This window comes from Vigna unguiculata, chromosome 11 (genome assembly GCF_004118075.2).
Source record: "Vigna unguiculata cultivar IT97K-499-35 chromosome 11, ASM411807v1, whole genome shotgun sequence".
NCBI classification, from domain to species: Eukaryota; Viridiplantae; Streptophyta; class Magnoliopsida; order Fabales; family Fabaceae; genus Vigna; species Vigna unguiculata.
The window spans coordinates 1,622,501-1,644,987 of NC_040289.1; the positions used below are offsets into that span (position 1 = coordinate 1,622,501).

At 32.9% G+C, this 22,487-nt stretch overlaps 1 pseudogene; it reads right to left on the reverse strand.

The window, feature by feature from the left end:
* Positions 1 to 14,072: 14,072 nt before the first annotated feature.
* Positions 14,073 to 20,404, reverse strand: LOC114169393 (annotated as a pseudogene).
* Between the last annotated feature and the right edge of the window lie 2,083 nt (positions 20,405 to 22,487).

The window sequence follows — 22,487 nt, forward strand, 5'->3', positions numbered from 1 at the left end:
TATTTATTTTGGATATGTCGGTCATTCTTGCTTCTAGATCACTGTTTTTCCAAGTAAATGCAAACCTTTATCTATTGGACGTTTTCTTAAAAGACTTGAAGCATATGAACCACTTTTCAATGGACCGAAGTTGCATTTTTGCATATTTCTGAATCCAAACCAATGCAATGCTAGCCATCTGGTGACATTCATTTCAGTTACTCGGTGGATGTTTATTTGATATTTATATTTATGTCTTCTAATTCTTTTAAAACATTTAATCCATATCTTAAACTGATTATTAGTTTATATTTAATTCTTTAATTTCATTCAATGTGTTAGGATTTGCCAGCTGATTTTGGCAATTATCTTCGTCAAGGAAGATTTAAAAACATTTTTCTTTATGGACCGCACAAAATAGTGAAGTGCAAACTACTCTTGAGAAATCATCCAAAGAAGTCTAACAAAATAGGAAGTGGCTGGAAGGAATTTTGTACTACTCATGGATTTGATCAAACTATTGACTTGGTGTTTGAAGTTGACCAGTTGAAAAGCAATCAGAATGTCAAAGTGCTGACATATTATAAACTTTAATTTACAGTTTGTTTTATGGTGTTATTTGGAACTGTCGAGTATAAATAGTTTTGTTTTTATATCTGCTACTTATGTAGTTGTCAAGCTACAAGTTTTTATATTTTCAGCAATGCATATGTATAGTTCTATTTTGTTATTAATGAAATTTCTTTGAAGATTGTCTCAATTTCTATGAATGCCAATAAAAAGTTTATTCTAAAACTTTAATTAAACATCAAGTTCAAGTGAGACATATTAGAATTTAAATAAAATATGGATGATGATATTCACAGATTAAAAGTAGGAGGATGGATTTTGGTCTGTTATATATAATTATTATATATTTCATTGCTATATTAACATAAAAGCAATATTAATTGAACTTCTTTTAATGTAATTATTCAACTTCATTTGCGATTTATGTTTTGGTAGTCTGCCATTATCTTTTTAATCTTTATGTATGGATGTATGTTGGTTTTGGATGTGCAGACACTGATTGTATGTTATAATTTCCAAACATAATGAAATAAAAATTGCAGATACTTGCTATGAAACGTGTTACAAGTGCATGATTCTGCTATATATATGAATGATTCTGATCTATTACCGCTCAACACTGCATGCTCTTTCTATTTTTAATCTTTGTCTACTGCTAAAAACTTTTTGTAGTCTTACAAGTGCTTCCTATCACAATTACAAATATTTTTCTTTCCACAATGGTGATTAGAGGTACAATCTCCCAAAAAAATTTTAAGAAAGACATTCACCAATATAGTAATAAAACAGAAAACACTTTTGCATCCATTGAGTCAGCTTATCTTTGTTTTTGCTTATTCCATTGGCACCTTTGAAAGTATTTCATATTTTTTTTTGCTGAAATGGAGGAAAACGATTGTAAAAATGCAAGGCTGAGAAAGAAGTTGGTGCTACAACAAAGGTTGAATGCAAGAAGTAATCAACATTCATGTAAGTTTCTAACATCTCACTTGAATCATTTGACTTCTGAATGTGTTCATCAAACATTTATTTACAAATTCTACATTTTTATGTTTATATCTTCTTTGCAGATTACAAAGAAGAGAATGCAAGAAAAAAAACAAAATTTGCCAACCGTTCTTCTCAAATTATCAAAATATCAAGTTTTCTTTTTATAATTATATTTGAAAATGTTTATTTGGATTTTTACTTGACAACACAAATGCATAATCAAATATCTTTATTGTGTTAATGACAGATAAAAGAACTCAATCTGAAAAATAATTCCAGAACACTATCCAAAGGAAGCCATTACAAAAGTTGGATCTTAGTAAGTATTCTTCTTTTAACCTATTTCTTTACACATTGTTCTTACATGAATGACTGGAGTATGATTGTTTATTGTTTTACATTCTATGCTTCCACAATAATCCTTTTTCAGATCTGCAAAACAACAACAACAACCTTCACAATATCAATTCAATATTTCAGACAACAATTGGTAAGTTATCTTTGTTGGTTTTTCAATATTATTAATGCAATATCATTTTAAGAAATTATAAACAAAGCTTTATTTCAATGCAGTGCCTGAAAACAATATATCAAATTCTTCCATTGCTTTAGTTGAAGATCCAATCCAAATAAACTTAATGACTTCACAATTTGCAGCTTCTACTATAACATACAATACTCCTTTCGGTAAATTTCTACATTCATCTTAATTTCTTATATACCTATTGTAATTAGGTGAAGATGACGAATTTTAAATTTCTATTCATGTTTTTTTAATGATTTCAGTTGTTAGCAATAACATTCAGAGAAATTATGGACAAAATAATTACAATTGCAATGCAGGTAAGTAGGTTCTTATTCATATATACAAATGTTCATACTCACAATGCCAATGAATGTAACGTAATTGTTTTAATAATTCTTTTGCATAGGTGGCACATCTGAAGTTGTAAATGATTCATATTTTGTCTCTAACAATAAAGTTGTCAAATATCCTTTTCAAGTCATACAATCGCTTCAGAACAGATTCACTCTTGATGATGAAACAACAACAGAACAACATTGTTCAGACACAACAAATGATGATTCAGCAACAATAACACATGAAGGTAAATCAGATATTGAATTCCTAACTTATTGATGTCAATAAATAAATTTTTTAAATGATTACTTACTTCTCATTTTACTAATATTGAAGGAGATAGTACAAGTACTACAATTACAAACGAATTGTATTGCAAATGGGAGTTACAAGGTAATGTGACACACAATTGTACATAATTTCAGAGATAAAATATGCGTTTCAGGCTAATACTTTATGCTGATGTTCAGAACTACTCAATATTGGAGAACCTTGCTTGGAATGCCAATACTGTAAAGCTCAACTTTGGTATGAAGAAAGAGCAGAAAAAAGTAACACATCAAAGGAAGTTCAATTCTCATAGTGTTGTCAAAAGGGAAAAGTGCAAATTCCAGTATTAAAAGAACCACCTAATCTTCTTCAAGGTTTGTTAAATGGTGTAGATCATAGAAGCAAATTATTTTTACAGAATGTAAGAGTATACAATAGCATGTTTTCATTTACTTCAATTGGTGGTAAGATAGATGCTTCAATGAACAATGGTTCTGCTCCACCACAATTTATTCTTAATGGACAGAACTATCATCATATTGGAAGTTTATTGCCAGAACATGGATCAAAGCCAAAGTTTGCATAACTTTACATATATGATACTGAAAATGAAATGAGTAACAGACTGAAGCATTTCAGGTTAGTTAACAGGTCAAGTGATTTGCTTAAATGAAATATTTAAATACATCTGTTCACATGTCTTCTCTTTATTATGTTTTAGGTCAAACAGCAAGGAATCCGATATAGATCAATCATTGGTTGCTAATTTGATTCAAATGATTGACACTCACAATGTTCTTGCTAAATCTATTAGAAGAGTAAGAGATTTGTCACTGCAACATATGGAATCAGATTTCACGCTAAGACTATTTAGAGGCAGAAATAAAGACCCTAGAGTCTACAACACACCTTCATGTGATTAAATAGTTGTCCTAATAGTTGGTGATTTTGGCAATATAGATGTAGGCAGAGATATAATTGTTAAAAAATGTTCTGGTGAATTAACAAGACTGCATGAAACTCACACAACTTTCATTCCACTGCAATATTCTCTCATGTTTCCATATGGAGAAGATGGCTATCAAGAAGATATTCCAATAAGAGAATCTCATTCAAGAAGTAAATCCAAGGTGAAAATTAGAATTTCTTTGCGAGAAATTATTGCATTTAGAATACAACAAAGATCTATAGAACCTGGAAATATTGTGAATGCATGTCGATTGTTCCAACAGTTTTTAGTTGATTGCTATACAATGGTGGAAGCACAATGGTTGTCTTTCATTAGAGCTAATCAAAAGTTAATTCGTTGTGATATTCTTAATGGATTACAAGAGGCTGTTAATAGAGGAGAGACAAATCCTTCTTTAATTGGAAGACGTATTGTATTGCCTGCTTCATTCACTAGTGGTACAAGATATATGTTCAACAATTGTCAAGATGCTATAGCAATTTGTAAAAAAATTGGATATCCTAATTTGTTCATTACTATAACATGTAATGTCAATTGGAGCAAAATAAGAGACTTTGTTTTAGCGTAAGGGTTATCACCTTTAGATAGACCTGATATTGTATGTAGAGTCTTCAAAATGAAGCTGGATGAAATGATGACAGATTTAAAAAAAAAAGGACTTCTTTGGAAAAACCACTGCAGGTATGTTCTATAGGAAGTAATATAGATTATATCAATATTTATTAAATTAAATTTTTACAACTATTTTATTTGTTCTGTTATATATGCAGGAATGTACATAGTAGAATTCCAAAAAATAAATTTACCTCATGCACATATACTTTTATGGTTGGATGGAGAAAGCAAATTGAAAAATTCAACTTATATTGATAAAGTAATATTAGTAGAATTGCCCAATGCGGATTTGTACCCCAAATTGGAAAAAGTTGTAGCAAGTTACATGATTCGTAGACCATGCGGACATGCAAGATATAATTCACCATGCATGAAGGAAGGAAGATGTTCCAAATTTTATCCTAAAAAATTCCCATCTTCAACTTCAATTGATGAAGATGGATATCCATGCTATAGAAGACTTGATAATGGTAGATTTGTTGAGAAGAATGGAATTAAGCTGGACAATAGAAGTGTTGTTCCTTACAATCCACCCCTTCTAATGAGGTATCAAGCTCACGTCAATACAGAGTATTGCAATAAGACCAATTCAATAAAATATTTGTTCAAATATGTCAACAAAGGTCTTGACAGAGCTACTCTTAAAATAAGCAACAACTCTGCACAATCTGACAAAGAAACCATTATTGATAAGATCAAGAGGTATTATGATTGTAGGTATCTATCACCATGTGAAGCCGCTTGGCGAATATTTGCTTTTGACATCCATCACAGATGGCCTCCTGTTCAGAGATTGACATTTCATCTTCCTGGCCAACAATCAACTTTGTTTAAAGATGATGATGATATTAATGTGGTCTTCAACAGATACGAAAATGCTAACACAATGTTTCTAGCTTGGTTTGAGGCTAACAAAGTTTATAAACAAGGAAAAGAATTGACTTATTCTGAATTTCCAAGCAAATTTGTGTGGTTTGCTAAAGACAAAGAATGGAAACCAAGGAAGAAAGGCTACAACATTGGTAGACTTACTTATATTCCTCCGGGCTCTGGAGAACTTTATTATTTGAGGATATTACTGACCATTGAAAAAGGTTGTATTGATTATGAAAGCATTAAGACCATTGATGGAAAATTTTATGAAACATACCAAGAAGCTTGCTATGCTTTGGGATTGTTGGCTGATGATAAAGAATACATTGATGCAATAAAAGAAGCAAGTGAATTTGCTTCTGGGTATCAACTTAGAAGATTATTTGTTACTTTGTTATCGATGAATACAATTTCTAAACCAGATATAGTTTGGAATTCTACGTGGAGTATCTTATGTGATGGAATTTTATACCAAAAAAGAAAGGAGATGAACTTACCAGGTAATTTATAATGTGATATATTTAATTGAATATAAATATAATTTTTAATTGCATTATTTTGTTCATGCAGGTCTTGAAATTGAGACTGTTGAATTATAAAAAATCTGTCTCATTCAAATACAGGAAATGCTAATGTCAAATGGTAGATGTTTGAAAGATTATCCTTCATTACCTTAACTTGATATTTCATATCTACATACATTCAATAATAGATTTATTATTGATGAGCTGCAATACAATAAAGAAGAGATGGCGAAAGAACATGACATTTTGTTTAAAGCATTGAATGATGAACAAATTCATGTATATTAGGATATCATGACAGCAGTTGTTTCAAAGAAGGGAGGATTCTTCTTTTTATATGGCTATGGTGGTACATGGAAAACTTTTATGTGGAAGACATTGTCAGCTGCTCTAAGAAGCAAGGGCATGATTGTTTTGAACGTAGCATCAAGTGGAATTGCTTCTTTACTACTTCCCAGTGGAAAAAAACACACTCTACCTTCTACATCCCACTGTTAATTAATGATGAATCAACTTGCAACATAGCGCAAGGTAGTCTCCGTGCTAAACTTCTGATGGCAACCAATTTGATTATCTGGGATGAAGCACCAATGATGAATAGAATGTGCTTTGAGGCATTTGATAGAACACTAAGAGATATTATGCGAAATGTTGATGATGCCAATAATGACAAACCATTTGGTGGCAAAGAAGTTGTCTTGGGAGGTGACTTCAGACAAATTCTACCCGTTATCAAGAAAGGATCTAGGTTTGATATCATCAAATCAGCAATCAACTATTCAGAGTTATGGAATTGTTGTAAAGTGCTAAAACTGTCCAAGAACATGAGATTAAGTACTACAACAAACACTCAAACAGCCAATGATATCAAAGAATTTGCTGATTGGATATTGAAGATTGGAGATGGACAAATGGATGTAAATGAGAATGGTGAGTGCATGGTTGAAATTCCAGAAGAGTTGTTGATTAGAAATACAGATTTACCTTTATTGTCATTGGTTGAATTTGTCTATCCTCAATTTGTGGTTAACATGATGAAGCCTAATTATTTTGATGATGGAGCAATCTTGTGCCCAACTAATGATTCTGTAGAGCAAGTAAATGATTTCATGTTGTCTTTATAAGGTGGTGAAGAGGTGACTTATTTAAGTTCAGATACACCTTGCCAATCTGATGAACAAGATGAAGTTCAATCTGAATGGTTTACATCTAAATTTTTAAATGTTATCAAATGTTCAGGGATACCAAATCATAAACTCAAGCTGAAAATAGGTGTGCCAATTATGCTCTTGAGAAATATTGATCAAGCGAAAGGTCTTTGCAATGGCACAAGATTGCAAGTCAACCATTTAGGAAAAAATGTAATCTCTGCAGCTGTAATTACTGGAAAAAACATTGATGACAGGATTTTTATACCAAGAATGGATTTAGTGCCATCTAATTCAGGGTTGCTTTTCAAATTTCAAAGAAGATAGTTTCCGATTTCCTTATGCTTTGCAATGACGATTAACAAAAGTTAAGGACAAACACTTTCTAGAGTGGGCCTTTATCTTCCACAACCTGTATTCACACATGGCCAACTATATCAAATCCTCCTTTTTAAACTCAAAATCCTTGGAAAACAAGGAAGGAAGGTGGATATAGCTCAATACTAAAGCGGAAAAGATATAACACTCTTCAACAAACTCATATTTTGCTTTGAACACTATTTCCCATTGTGGTAGTCCTTTACATTTTTTAACAATCTTCATGTCAATCTTCCTACACTTTGGATTTGGTTGAGTATCATTGTCTTGAAATGTATATTTAGCAAACAAATTTCAACAATCATTTTCTTGTAACTACTTTAGTGAGTGAACTTTTGACTGCATGGTAGAAGTAACTACACTACTACATGTGAAAAAATCCTACTCTGTTGGCCCCAAAAACAAGGGTCTTCCACACGTCCTCCAATTTAGGTTGGTTTTCGTCCAGACGTCATCCAAAATGAGAAGAAATTTCTTCCCCATCAATTTTTCTTTCAATCTTCTATGAACCATCTCTAGATTTTTAGTATCATCAGTAAATTAATAGCCTCATGAATTGCTCTTGATACGTTGAAAACATCAAATTCATCTAAAACACAAGCCTAAGCTGTTATAAAATTTAGACTCATCCGCTCTTGTATCATTGAATACATATTCAGGAAGAGTGATCTTACCCACCCCACCCATTCTCACAATAGAAAGTATTGATAGATAGGATTGTTGATGTCAGATGTGAGCCAGTCAAAAATCAGTTCATTATCTAATATCGGTGGAATAAATATTTTCTCCAAACACTCACACACAATAAAAGAAATAGAGGAAGAAAACTTATACTTTTTCTCAATATTTCATTCACTCAAAAAACTTGTTCATATCCATGTAGAGTTGCCTTTTATAGGCTACAATTTACAATACAATAATAGTAAATGTTTCCTAACCATGAAGAAAGCTACACCACGTGATTTGTTTCCAGCTTTTTAGTTTTGAGTTTTTCCATAAATGGTGCCTACCATTTTTGTTGCCTCCTAATAAGCTAATGAGAATTGAAAACTTTCAAATGAGGTTTTGTATTGGTCCAATAAAAATACAATGCATATACTTGATTTATTTCTGACATTGCATCCTTTAAATTAAGTGTCTGCCATTCCAAGCATTTTCTTCAACTTGTAAAATAACTCAATTTTCAGTGACTTTGTAAAAATATCTGCACCTTGTTCTTCAGTTGGACAATATTTGATTACTACTTCTTTCTCATTTACTAGTTCTCGGATCTTGTGAAACCAAATAAATAGGTAGAAGAGATTGTTAGTACAGATGAAAAATCTTCATGGCACCTAGATTCTAGATGTTCCACACACATGATAGCCAGAAGAGATTGGTTCATTAAGATTGATGATACCTCTCATGGTAAGATTAGATTTGCAAATGATAGTAGCTTAAACTTAGAAGGTGTTGGTCGTGTGGTGTTGAGAGACTCGGATAATAGAGAAGTGGTTATTGATGGTGTGCTATATGTGTCAGGTTTAAAAACAAATTTGTTACGCCTTGGCCAACTGTTGCAGAAAGGTTTTATTATGGAGATGAAGGAGAATGGACTGATTGCATATAATAGCAAGAAGAGGTTGATAATTCACACAGAGTTTGGTGGAAAAAGGAGAGGAAGGGAGAGATCAAGGGAGGGATTGGTTTTGGCAACGTGGAGAGTGCATTTTGGGCTAAGTAGAGAGAATATCAAGAGCTTAGAGAGATCTTGGAGAGGAGACAATGGCTGGAACGATCGTGAGCAAGGAGAACTCAAGCAATTTCAAATTTTGGCAAGGATTACCAGGTTAGGGGAACTCTTTGTGTATAATTGTTTTATGATGTTTGTGTAGTATAATGTGTGCATGTGGTGCCTTGTTATGATCAAAACCTTCAATGTTTTCACATTTCTAGAATTTTTCCAGAAACCGCCTGGCGGACCTTCAAGGTCCGCGAGGCGATGCATGAATTGTGGCTTGTTTTCTGGGTTTTTGTGATGAACCACCTGATGACAAGGGTGACTACACCAGGCTACACAAACACTGTGCAAAAACACTGTTTTTCATACTTTTAGCGCAACAGAAACAGTCGGGCACTGGTTTTATACTGCTAAGCGCCAAACTCTTGATTTCTAGGCACTAGATGCCACATATTTTTCTAGTCTGCGCAGTTTTCATAAAACTGCGTTTCCTGATTCGTTAACCGTCTGATTTAGGTAAAATTTTGATAGGCGGTTCATAACATGTTCTTCCCTGACAATTTTTCTTTCAATCTTCTATGAACCATCTATGTGTCTCTACTATCATCAGTGAATTTAGTAACAGTCTCAAGAATTGATCTTGATACCTTGAAAACATCAAATTCATCTGAGACACAACCCCAAGCTTTGACAACAAATTTAGCCTCATCCACCCTTGGGTCATTGAATACATGTTGAGCAAGAGTGGTCTTACCCGCCCATTCCCACAATAGAAAGTATTGATGGCTGGTAACAATTGTTGATGTCAGATGTCATCCAGTCAAAGATCAGTTCTTTATCATCATCTCGACCATAGATATCAGTTCCAAGAACCAACGATGTTGTTTGTGATTTCTGTGGCAGTTCATTGCTCATCCCATATCCAACACCGCTAGCTGTTTTCAATCCTAGAGCACCCTTTTGGCTTGAGAGAAATTCTAAGCCGTCAAGGTTTTGTTCCATCCTTGACTCAATTTCCTTGTTAAAGGATCTAATAGGAGAAGATTTGAAGAAATTGAATACCTTGCAAGAACAGCCTGAAAAGGTTTGAGATTCAGATTCAACATCCACTTGGCTTTTGGAGAGATTATGTAAATCATCCAAGAGATCCTCTGCATCAAGGACAGCATCTTTGACCTTAAGCAGCCAGTTTCTGACATGTGGATCTGTGAACTGCTTTCGCTCTGCATCATCAGCAAGAGAATGGATAGAGTGCAGCTTGGTTTCCAACTTGTTCAGCAGCTTCTCATCAAGCTTTCTTGCACGAAAGAAATCGAGAATTTGAGGAGAAGCTAGCTTCTCGAATGCAACCTGAAGAAAAGCAGAAAGAAGAGCACTACCAACAAATTCTAATGCCATGGTATGGATTCAAGTGCGGCTGCTAGCTTGTGCCAATGACTCAGTGCAGTGCAGGGTTAGTGTAGTATTGAAAGGGCAATAAGGTATTTGACCAACACTTTCTTCTGCGATGGTGAAGCCGCCAATGATTGCTGAGTCTTCCCCACATCACATACTTCAACAGCTGAATCCCTTCAATGAATGATTGGCTATTATTATACTGTTAATTAATTAAGTAATTTTTTGTTTTAAATTTAGATATATATTAAAAAAAAATGTTAAAATCTATTATTTTATTAGTCTGTATATTAACTTTTCATGTGATTATTTTTTTGGCTCTGCAGTGTATTTTACTGTCGAATTTTTTTTCATGATATAAAATAGTATGTATAGTAATAATCCAACATTTAATCTTTGTAGAATAATCTTACACTGTATTTTCTTTGTTGGAATTCGATATATTCTGGTATAATATTTTATGAATGATTGTTTTATGATGAAGTGAATGATGATATTGTTCTTCCATCCCTTTGAGATATGCAAGATGGTCTCTCTCTATGTACGTCACCAGATTTTGACTTATCAGCAAGTTCTACATAATCTTTTTATTGATAACCTCACTCTTGAACTTATACCCATACAAAACTCTTTACACAGTTCCTTTTCTTGTGCAGTACAGGGACGGTAATGGATCAATTATTAAATTAAGTTTGTATGTATATAATTTTTATTTTGATGTGTAACATATGTGTCAATTATATTTAGTTGAAAAAAATGAAAAGTAAATATATAGTTAAAAATAATTATTTATTTAAAAATAATAGGTATTTTCATATAAAGAATAAAGTTGGCAAGCAGATAGGTTTACCATATTAATATTAACTAAATAATATAAATTAATAGAACTATTTTATAAGTGACTATGAAAAAAAGAATAATCAACATTTAGAGAAAAGTAATAATGAAATTGTAGTTTATTGCTCGTTGGGAAAGGTGGTTGAAAATAGTAAAGCCACATCGGACTTATGGGAGATAAAAAACAGTGATTTAGAAATTGAGATTGGATAAGAAAGAATATAATTTTGATAAATATAAATATTTGGTTATTTAGATTAATGTATAGTTAGTTAATAGTGATACTTTTAAAGTTATTCTTATAGTTGTTTACATTCTATGTTTATTCTTAGTTATTGTGATTTTATGGTGTAAACATTTAGTGAATACCATAAATGATATATATGCTTAAGTCTATTGGGATTTAATTTTATTAGATATGATATATCATGAAATATTTTAAGTAAAATTATTATGACTTAAAAATAAAACAATAGAGTGCGAAATAGATATAAAAAAGAATTTAATAGTATATTTTAATAGTGCTTGAGGAATAAAATTTGTAATTTGGAGAAGATATTATTATGTGATCGGAGAATTAAAGCATTGTTTTATTTTAAATTATGTAGTGGGAATGAGCTTATAGGAATTCCATTTTGATATGACTTTAAATAATTTTAAAGAACATATATTTTGGATTATGTTTCATATTTGATAATATTCTATTTAAAAATGTCTCGATTAATTTTAAGATTTTTTGTTTAAAAATATTTAGTCTTATCATGTTTGATGAACAAATATAATCATTAATTAATTACAAATACAAATAGAAATAGTGGAGTGCTATATTGGTTGTCAAAGCTGGCCCTATTTATTAAACAAAACCTGAGTTTTATGTATGTTGTGTGAAGTTATTTGTTATGATATGCTGATATTCTATTGCTCGTAGAAATAGTTATTTGTTATCAAAGTTGGCCCCATTTTCCTTGAATAAGAAAACCTGAAAATCCTAATATTGTAGCACAATGAATGTCAATCTCTGTCGATTAAAAAACCCTATTCTAACACTTTTTTAAAATATTAATTATTGAAAAATAATAGTCCACATCACTAATTTCATTTTGCCTAGTCATTGTTCACTCATATAGTGACCTCATTGATACATGTAAGAATAAAATGATTAAATCCATATTTTCTTATAAAAATAGGTACTAAAGACATAATTTAATTGAAAAATATTCTTGACACTTTAAGAACTATTCATGAAAGTATGAAATGTAAAGACTTTTATCGTTCAAAAGGTAAACTGTCTTTAATTTTTGAAGAAAAAATGTTTTCGAAATTTTTAGCAACAATAAAATGTAGTCATTTTATTATTTAATTTATATTTAATTTTATTTTTTATAAATTTTTTAGATGTTCAACATTATTTTTGGTTAGTTTTTTTATTAATTTAAATTTGTGTACGTTTAATTATATTTTAATTTTTAACAATAATTAAATATAATTACTTTATTATTTTTAACTTTTTTTTTGTTGTGTATCAAATAAAATATTAAACACGGTTGTATAACACTTATTGACATTTTTGTCCTATAAATAAAATAAAATTTTATTAATAAATATTAAGTCAGAATTCATTTATATTATAATTAACTATATGAACTTTTATAAAATTCAATAGATATTAATTATTTTTAAGTTCTAAGAAGCATAACTTATTAAAATAATATAAATTTATATAATAAATTTTCTATAAAAAAAAATATTCTTTTTGTCTTTCACTCATGTCTACAGTAGTTTTCAAACAAAACAAACACTTTAAAAAATTTTGAAGTCTCTACCAAACAAGAAAAAATATTGATTATCCGTAAAGTTTTTCTTGTGGTATTGGAACCTCAAAAGGTCACCCTTTTATCCAAAAATAGACATTTTGGAAACTCTAATATCGAAAAAGTTCACTTTTTTGACATAAAATGTTCCAATTTTTGGACTTTATGCCCAAAAGAGGGAATTTTGAATAAGTGACATCTACAGCAAGTTAAATCACTTAAAAAAAGTTTGTTGGTATTGCAGGAAATAATAGAGATCATGCTCCAAAACAATATAGATGGTAAATAAGAAATTGCAAATCAATTCAACCATGTTGAACTATATGTCTTGTAACTATGTATAATATAACTATGTTATTACATAACAAAAGGGAAAAACTACATTTAAACAAAGATCTTTAAGTCCAACTATGTATATCAACAGAAACCATCCAAAAGAGTTCATCATAGAATGCAGAAGTGTGGCTACCATAGCAGTAAATAAACCAGAGGACACTTAAAATCTCTCATATATGACAATGTTTCAAGTGACACAATCATGTAATAAAAATAAAAAATTAGAAAAATAGACAATAATGAAGTGGTTGGGTTCTGATAATGTTTGCAGAATATATAAAAAAAAAAAAATCGTGCATTCATATTTCTTCGATTTTCTGGCTTTCAGATATATATTAAAGCCAGTTTAATGAATGTAGTCAAATTTGGTGTCTAAGTAATGAATAAACAAACACAAACAACCGTGAAAAGAACATTAAAACAAACATGAAAACAAATGATGGAAGGGTTAAATTGTTTGAAGCCTTTTTTGCAGGACTACAAACGAAAGAGAAAAGTAGTTGGTACACATTCAAAAGAAAAATAAAATGTAGCAGACCAAATGCATCAATATTCAAAACAAACAACATCACTAAAATATATACATGTTTTTAACATGAGCAATCTTATCCCATTCTTTATGCTGTTTACCCTTCTCTGGTAACCGTTAGAGGTTGGGGCAGCTCCAAAGTCTTTTATGAGATGGGAGTTGATAGAGACCCTTGTAGTCAGGTCCTTCATTAGGAAAACATTGTGCCTCAACTTTTTCAATACTCAATCATTCCAAAGAAAGCTTTTTTCAGTGAGCCAACGAGTCAAAGTGTCACAACAAATCTCGGACAATCTTCTATGTGTATCGATCTGACAGACGTGTATGTTTCTACTGGCAATGATTCAAATTTAGAGCAATTACTGATTGCCAGATACTCCAGACTTGATGGTAAACCTTCATCAGGGAATGACACAAGTCTTGGACAATTTTGTAAGCGTAGCGACTTGAGAGACAACATATGCATGTTTTCAGGAAATGATTCAAATTCAGGGCACTCTTTGATTTCAAGATGCTCAAGGTTTGATGGTAAAAACCCCTCGGGGAATGACTTAAATCTTGGACATTCTATTATCAATAGCAAATTGAGAGATGGAAGCAAAATATGCATGTTTCCAGGTAATGATTCAAATGCAGGGCACCCTATGATTAACAGATGCTTCAAATTTGATGCCAAACTTCCTTCAGGGAACGACTCAAGTCTTGGACATTGATGTTAGGAACAAGGCAATAAAGGAAAGAATAAAGGAAAAGAATAAAGGAAAGAAAAATAGACATAGAGAATTTAACGTGGTTCGGCGTACAATGTGTATGCCTACGTCCACGACTACACTAGGAAGTATTCGTATTTTTGGTATATTTTAAAGCTTTACATAGAGTCTCTTATATAGTAAAATAGAGAACCACATCTCACTATTCTAAGCGATGTGGGACTAAATCAAGCACCATAATTCTAACAATTCTCCCACTTGGGGTTTGATTTACATTACCACCTAGTGTAGTGCCTTCATCATCAATTTTCTCGAAGGCCAGTTGAGGCAATGCAAAGCCTCAACTTAGTTGTTGTGACAGTCTTGGTCAACATATCAGCTGGATTCTCTGCACCTGGAATCTTCAACAAAATCAAATCTCCATCATTTATCAAGTTTCTGATAAAATGATACTTCAATTCAATGTGTTTGCATCTGGAGTGAAGAATTGGATTTTTAGCAAGACAAATGGCACTTTGACTGTCACTGAATAATGAAGGTTCATCTTGCCCTTTTCCTAATTCTTTTAGAAGATTCTTCAACCATATCATCTCTTTTGCTGTTTCTGAGATAGCTATATATTCCGCTTCAGTGGTTGAAAGGGAGACTCTTCTTTGAAGTTTGGACTTCCAACTGATAGCTGTGCCACCCAACGTAAAAATATAACCTGTTGTGCTCTTCTACCATCCAAATCACCTCCCAAATCTGCATCAGAAAACCCCTGTAAAGTGAGATTACTTCTTTTAAAGGACAAATGCATTTTTGAAGTGCCCTTCAAATATCTCAATATCCACTTCACGCCTTCCCAATGCTCCTTTCCGGGATTGGATAGAAACCTGCTCACAACTCCCACTGCATGTGCTATATCAGGTCTGGTGCAAACCATAGCATACATCAAACTCCCTACTGCAGATGCATATGGCACTTTAGACATGTGATTTTCTTCTTCCTCTGTCTGAGAAGATTGCCTTTTTGAGAACTTTAAGTGAGTTCCCAAAGGTGTATTCCTGGTTTTAGCATTTCCAACATTGAACCTGCTAAGTAATTTTTCTATATATTTTTCCTGAGATAAATTTAGAATACCTTTAGATCTATCCCTGGAAATTCTCATACCAAGAATTTGCTTGGCTGGACCAAGATCCTTCATTTCAAAATTTTCTGACAATTGTTTCTTCAACCTGTCAATTTCTGCCATATTAGCACCAACAATCAACATGTCATCAACATACAAAGCAAGAATGATATATCTATCAACATATTTCTTCACGTAACAACAATGATCTTCTTCACATCTGTGAAATCCTGAGTTTCTCATAAACTCATTAAACTTCTTATACCATTGTCGCAGTGCTTGTTTCAACCCATACAAACTTTTATGAAGCTTGCATACAAGATTCTCTTTGCCTTGTACCTCAAAACCTTTTGGTTGTGCCATAAAGATTTCTTCCTCAAGATCTCCATGTAGGAATGCAGTTTTCACATCTAACTGCTCCAGATGAAGATTTTCTGCAGCTACTATACTCAAGATAACTCTTATGGTAGTCATCTTGACAACAGGAGAGAAAATTTCTGTGAAGTCAATTCCTTGTCTCTGTTGGAACCCTTTCACTACGAGTCTGGCCTTATATCGTTTGCTGCCATCTGGTTCTTCTTTTAACCGATAGACCCACCTGTTTTGCAAAACCTTCTTTCCTTCTGGAAGCTTGGTTAAAGACCATGTCTTATTCTTCTGAAGAGACTTTATCTCATCTTCCATTGCTAGCTCCCACTTAATAGATTCACCTCCCTGCATAGCCTCAGCAAAATGCTCTGGCTCACCAGCATCAGTCAACAACAAGTAATGCAATGAAGGGGAGTACCTTTGTGGTGCTACAATTGTTCTGCTAGACCTTCTAGTCGGTAATTCAGGAGTTACTGAATCTACTATCTGTTCAGGTTCTGACCCAAACTCTGACTCAGGCTCTACTTCTGTATTCTGCCTTCTGTTGGGTACATCACTTTCTGAAATTTCTTCTAATGATACCTGCTCTGACTTTTTATTTGCATTTGCAAATTCTGCAGTCCTGTCCTTATAGAACATGTTTTCATTAAAAGTAACATTTCTACTTTTGATAATTTTCTTGTTTTGGTCATCCCAAAACCTGTAGCCATACATGTCAGATCCATAGCCAATGAAATAGCATCGCTTTGCCTTAGGGTCCAATTTATCTCTACTATTAGAGTTCAACAAAATATATGAAGCACAACCAAAAACTTTTAGATGTGAAAGGTTTACCTCATTTCCAGACCATACTTCTTCAGGTAACTGATAGCCTAAAGGAACTGATGGTCCTCTGTTTATGAGATAGGCTGTTGTGCTTATTGCATCTGCCCAAAATACCTTGGGTAATCCTGACTGGATTCTCATACATCTTGCTCTCTCATTCAAGGTTCTGTTCATTCTTTCTGCCACACCGTTTTGTTCTGGTGTTCCTGGAATCGTCTTGATCATTCTGATCCCATTCTCTGAACAAAACTCCTTGAATTGATTACTGTCATATTCTCCACCATTATCAGACTTCAAACATTTAATCTTTAAACCTGTTTGAGTCTCAACCTCCTGTTTCCACCTTTTAAACACAGAAAACACATCAGATTTATTTTTAAGAAAATAAACCCATACCTTTCTTGTAGAGTCATCAATGAAGGTTATGTAATACTGTGAACCTCCAAGAGATTTCACTGGAGCTGGCCCCCAAACATCTGTATGCACTAGTGCTAGTCTTTCAACTTTAGACGACTTACTTGTTTTGGAGAAGCTAACCTTTTTCTGCTTTCCAAAGATACAATGTTCGCAAGGTCCAGGTAAGGGTTTCAGCTAAGCGTGTCCCGTTAAGAAGAACGGCGGTACAGAAAAGGGCAGAAAAGGAGTACTCGTGGTTGGGAATGCTTCCGCTGGAGGGGGAGTGTACCAATGTGGTTGAAGGGACTCACCCTTGAGGGGGAGATTGTTAGGAATCTAAGTGTGAGTCTAAGTCCCACATTGACCAGAAATGAGAAAGTAGAGCACTATATAAGGATCAAGACCCATAAACCTATTGCCTTAAGGTTTTGGGTTGAGAGTGGTGTCAGTGTCTTATGTGGTTAGGCTCAGATCTCATTTGGTGTTGTTCTCCCCAGTGAAACCCCCTCTGTAAAACCTGACAATTGACATATGATTAGTTTCTCGAGAGATGGAAACAACATATGCATGTTTTCAGGTAATGATTCAAATTTATGGCACCTAACGATTTTCAAACACTTGAGATGATTGTGAGGGTGATTATGTGAAATCATATGTAAATTACTAAACCCATCGAGAGTAAGCTTCTTGAGTGTCGGGAAGAAATGTAGTGGAAAGGTCCACAGGGAGACAGAATCATCACTCTTTGGAGAATCACTAAAAGTGTTTGAATCAATGCTCAATTGCTTAATAGAATTGTCAGGTATGATACGCCCAACCATTTCCAAAAATGATGCTTCCATGTTGTCCCCACCCAATTCGAGCCTTTTCACTGTAGCCCAATCAAACAACACATTTCCACCGTTTTTTAGATTTAAATCTAGAGCCTTGGGAGCGGAAACCTCAAGTTGTTGGCACTCTCTAATTTCTAGTGTTTTTAAAGGAAAAAGTTGCTCTGGCAGATGTCCTTTCAACTTGGGACAAAAACTTATAGAAAGATGTTTTAGACAAGCAAAAACACCTATCAGTCCTTTACATGCCCATTTTTCCCATTGTGTCATGTAGGAGAACGACAGTGTTTCAAGAGATTCAAATGAAGAAGAGTTGTTGTTGCCATAAAAATCAGCATCAATACTTACTATCTCATCGAACTGTGAAATATGCAAGTGCTTGAGAAACGGCAAAAGACCAAGTGGAGGTAAATGTTGGCAAGGTTTACATCCACTTAACATTAAGAACTCCATATTCAACAATGAATTCTTTTGCAACCAATTTGGAAATTGTGTGCCACCGTAGCCAAAGATTGATAACTCCTTCAAGTTTTTGGAAGGTTGCAAATTCTCAATTACATCCTCTTCCTTTTTTGAATCAACAGAGTTCCCATTCCTCCTCATATCCCATTGCAACTTTAGCTTCACAATGTGTGTTTTATTCTTCAAATCTGCTTCTAATGCATCCAGGGAATTCTCAATATTTTGTAGCCCCCCAATTGATAGGTCTTCATGAATGTTGTTGAGCTCTCCTAGCCGTTGAATACCCAACTCCCTGCCATGGCCAACATTAAAGGAATCCATCATTACTTTAAGATTCTTCAGTTTTCCTAAATTTAGTGGCACATTTGTCAATGTAGTGCTTATAAATTCAAGTCGACACAAATTGGTGAGTAAATGCAAATTTGAGGGCAACTCCTTCAAATTTTTACAATTGTTCAGCTTCAGTATTTGCAAGTGGGAGAGTAAACATATCTTTCCAGTTAGTTTTTCTATTGCAGTATGGGAGAGGTCTAAGGAACGAAGATGCTTAAGATTATCAATAGAATTAGGTATCTCTTTAATGTCAGAACAACCAGACAGAGATAAAATCCGTATGAACTTAAACTTGGAGAATAATTCATGTATCAACATATTGATACCACAATGCCAGCGATTAGAAAACCTGCTTCTACTTATTGGCATAAATGTACGTAACCTTTTTGTATTACATAAAGTTCCAAACCCATCAAAATATTGATCATCATATTCAAGTTCAACTGAAAAATGACGAGTTTCTTTTTGTATCTTCTCTATTTGACCAACTTCACACCTCAAGTATACGTCTCCAGCAACATATTTTGCCAAATCATTTAGAAGGTCATGCATGACAAATACTTCTTCCTCTTGACCTGATTGTTGTATGAAGGATCTTGATAGTAGATCATTGAAGTATTGTTGGCAAACTTCTTCTGGAGTCCTACTATGTTGACGACAACATAGATTTTTAGTCATCCACAAGTGCATCAAGTGTTCCTTCTTAAACTCATAATCCTTGGGGAACAGGGCAAAGTAAGAAAAACATGCCTTCAGATGGGAAGGAAGATGGATATAGCTCAATGCTAAAGCGGGAACAATATCACAACGAACTTTTGGCAATTCCCATATTTCGCTTCTGAACACAGTTTCCCATTCTGAAACAGATGATTTGTTGTATAATAGACTTCCCATTGTTTTCAATGCCAGAGGTAGTCCTTTACATTTTTTAACAATCTTCATGGCATTATCCCTACACTCTGGATTTGGTTGAGTATCATCATGACGGAATGCATATTTAGAAAACAACTTCCAGCAATCATCTTCCTGTAATAGTTTTCGAAATTATTCTTCTGACCGCATGGTAGAAGCAACGTCCTTATTACGTGTAGTGACAAGAATCCTACTCCCTTGGGCTCCGAAACAAGGACCTTCTGAACTTCTTCCCATTTAGACTGGTTTTTGTACCAAACATCATCCAAAACAAGAAGAAATTTGTTTCCTGTCAATTTTTCTTTCAATCTTCTGTGAACCATCTCTGTATCTCTACTATCATCATTTGATCTAGTAACACCCTCAAGAATTGCTCTTGATATATCGAAAACATCAAATTCATCGGAAACACAAACCCAGACTTTGATATCAAATATAGCCTCAGACATCCTTGGATCATTGAATACATGTTGGGCAAGAGCGGTCTTACCCAGCCCTGGCATTCCCACAATAGAAAGCACAGAAAGGTTTTTGGCAGTGTTAGATGTGAGCCAGTTAAAGACAAATTCCTTGTCATCATCTCTACCATACATAACACTTTCGTTTGGCAAATATGTTGATCGTAATTTACTGCCTGATCCTAGTTCCACCCCAACACAACGAATATTGATGACTTTCCTAAAGTTAAAGTCAAAAAACCGATGACCTCGAGGTAAAGAAAAAGAAAGTTACGGAGTATTAAAGATATCTTATTTGTTATGAATTTAAATCTGAATCTGAATTTCACTTTAAGTAAAAATAATAATTAGTTGATTGCATTCATTGCTTACTTAGTTGCTTTAGAGAAAATTGTTAATGAAACTTGTTTTGAGATGTTGGAATAAAAATTTTAATAAGAAAAGAATGTTATCTGCTTTGAATTGAAAAATTTATTGTAGTCCCGTCCAACTGCAACTTTCCATAGTCTCTTAGTTGCACTTGTAGAGCACTAATAGTGTAAGCTTCAAGTTGATTGCAACAAAAAACTTCTAGACATCTTAAAGGAACTAGTAGCTCTGGTAGGTGCCCTTTTAGCATGGGACAATCTCTTAATGAAAGACTTACTTGGATATTCTCATGAAAACAAAAAGTGACGCTGATCTTTTGTTATTCACTTTTGTTATGTATGTAAAGAATCAATTCAATAAGAACATTAAAACCTTTACATCTAAAACTGGTAGAGAATTATTTTGCTATGATTAATTTGGCATCTTAAATAAAAAAGCTTGTGTTGAGACTCCACAAAACAATGTTGTTGTTAAAAGGAAACATAAGTACATATCCATAATGTTACCTGTAATCTTCATTTTCAATCTGGTTTACCAAAGATTTATTGATCTTATACTGCTTCTCATGCTATTCATCTGATAAATAGACTCCCCTCTAATACTCTTAATGGAAAATCTCCTTATGAATTATTATATAGGAAACCTCCTATACCTATCTAAATTCCAAGATTTTTGGTTCTTTGTGTTTTCCTTCAAGTTTAGAAAATAATAGGATTAGACTTGAACCAAGATCTAGAAAATGTGTTTTCCTTTATTATAAAACTAGTACTAAAGGATATATGCTTTTGGAACCTAAGAACGGACAAATTTTCATTAGTAGGAATGTCATATTTTGTGAAAACTGATTATTCCAAATAAGTAATTATTTCATATCGACATTCTACGATAAAAAGATACTGATTATTAAAGTTCCATTTTAAAAAAATTTAGTCCCTGTTGTAGGATTGATGTTTACTCTAAACATGTAATATTTTTTTTAACTTAGTTACTTAATAAATTAACCATATTTATCGAAATTTGTTGGGTTTTCTGTATCAAATTTACTATTAATGTCTACTAAGTTTGTTTGAAACATCCATTTCTTAATCTAGATGACAGAGGAATCAGATACATTAAGTATATTAGAAACTTAAGCTTTACAACTATTTCATTTTATATTTCCAAATTTAATTTAGTACTTGAAATTTTAAGTCTATTGTAAATATATGTGTTCTACCAGAAATTTATCCTAGACCAAATTGTCTATACAAGAGAGTAAGGGTTAATAATTATGATGTTAAAAAAAAATCATGAAAGGGGTGAATTGTTGCATGTCTTTTTAGGAGCACCAACTAAAAGAGAAAAGTAGTTGATTTTCAGCATCACTTCTCTTTTTGGAGAGCACTTGTATATCATCTAAGAGACCCTCTGCATCAAGGACAGCATTTTTCTTCTTCCATGGTTAGTCAACTAATAATTTTAGTCTTCCCCACATCACAAACTTCAACAGCTGTATTCCAATTATAAATGAGTGGCTATTATTATTGATGTAGATGACATCAATTATCCGAGGATCAAGTAGGCCGGTGATAATCAAATCGTGTCGTTTGGAAGTTACATTCTTAATTAAAAAGAGTTGCACTCTAACTAATGATTATAGTTTTTGGTCTAATGATAAACGTTCGATCTTAACAATTATAATAATTATACGCTCTATGTAATCTCTTTTTTGGAATTTTATATATTCTGGTATAGTTTACATATTTAAGATGGCAGAGTGAATGTATACTGCTACCATTGTGAAACAACTTAATCAAGTAAACAAATACTTCAGTAACTCAAAGATTCTTTTCTTTCACTGTTATTTTTATATGTTAATTTTGACTGGACCAAATACAGGGTTGACATTATGATGAAATGAGTGGT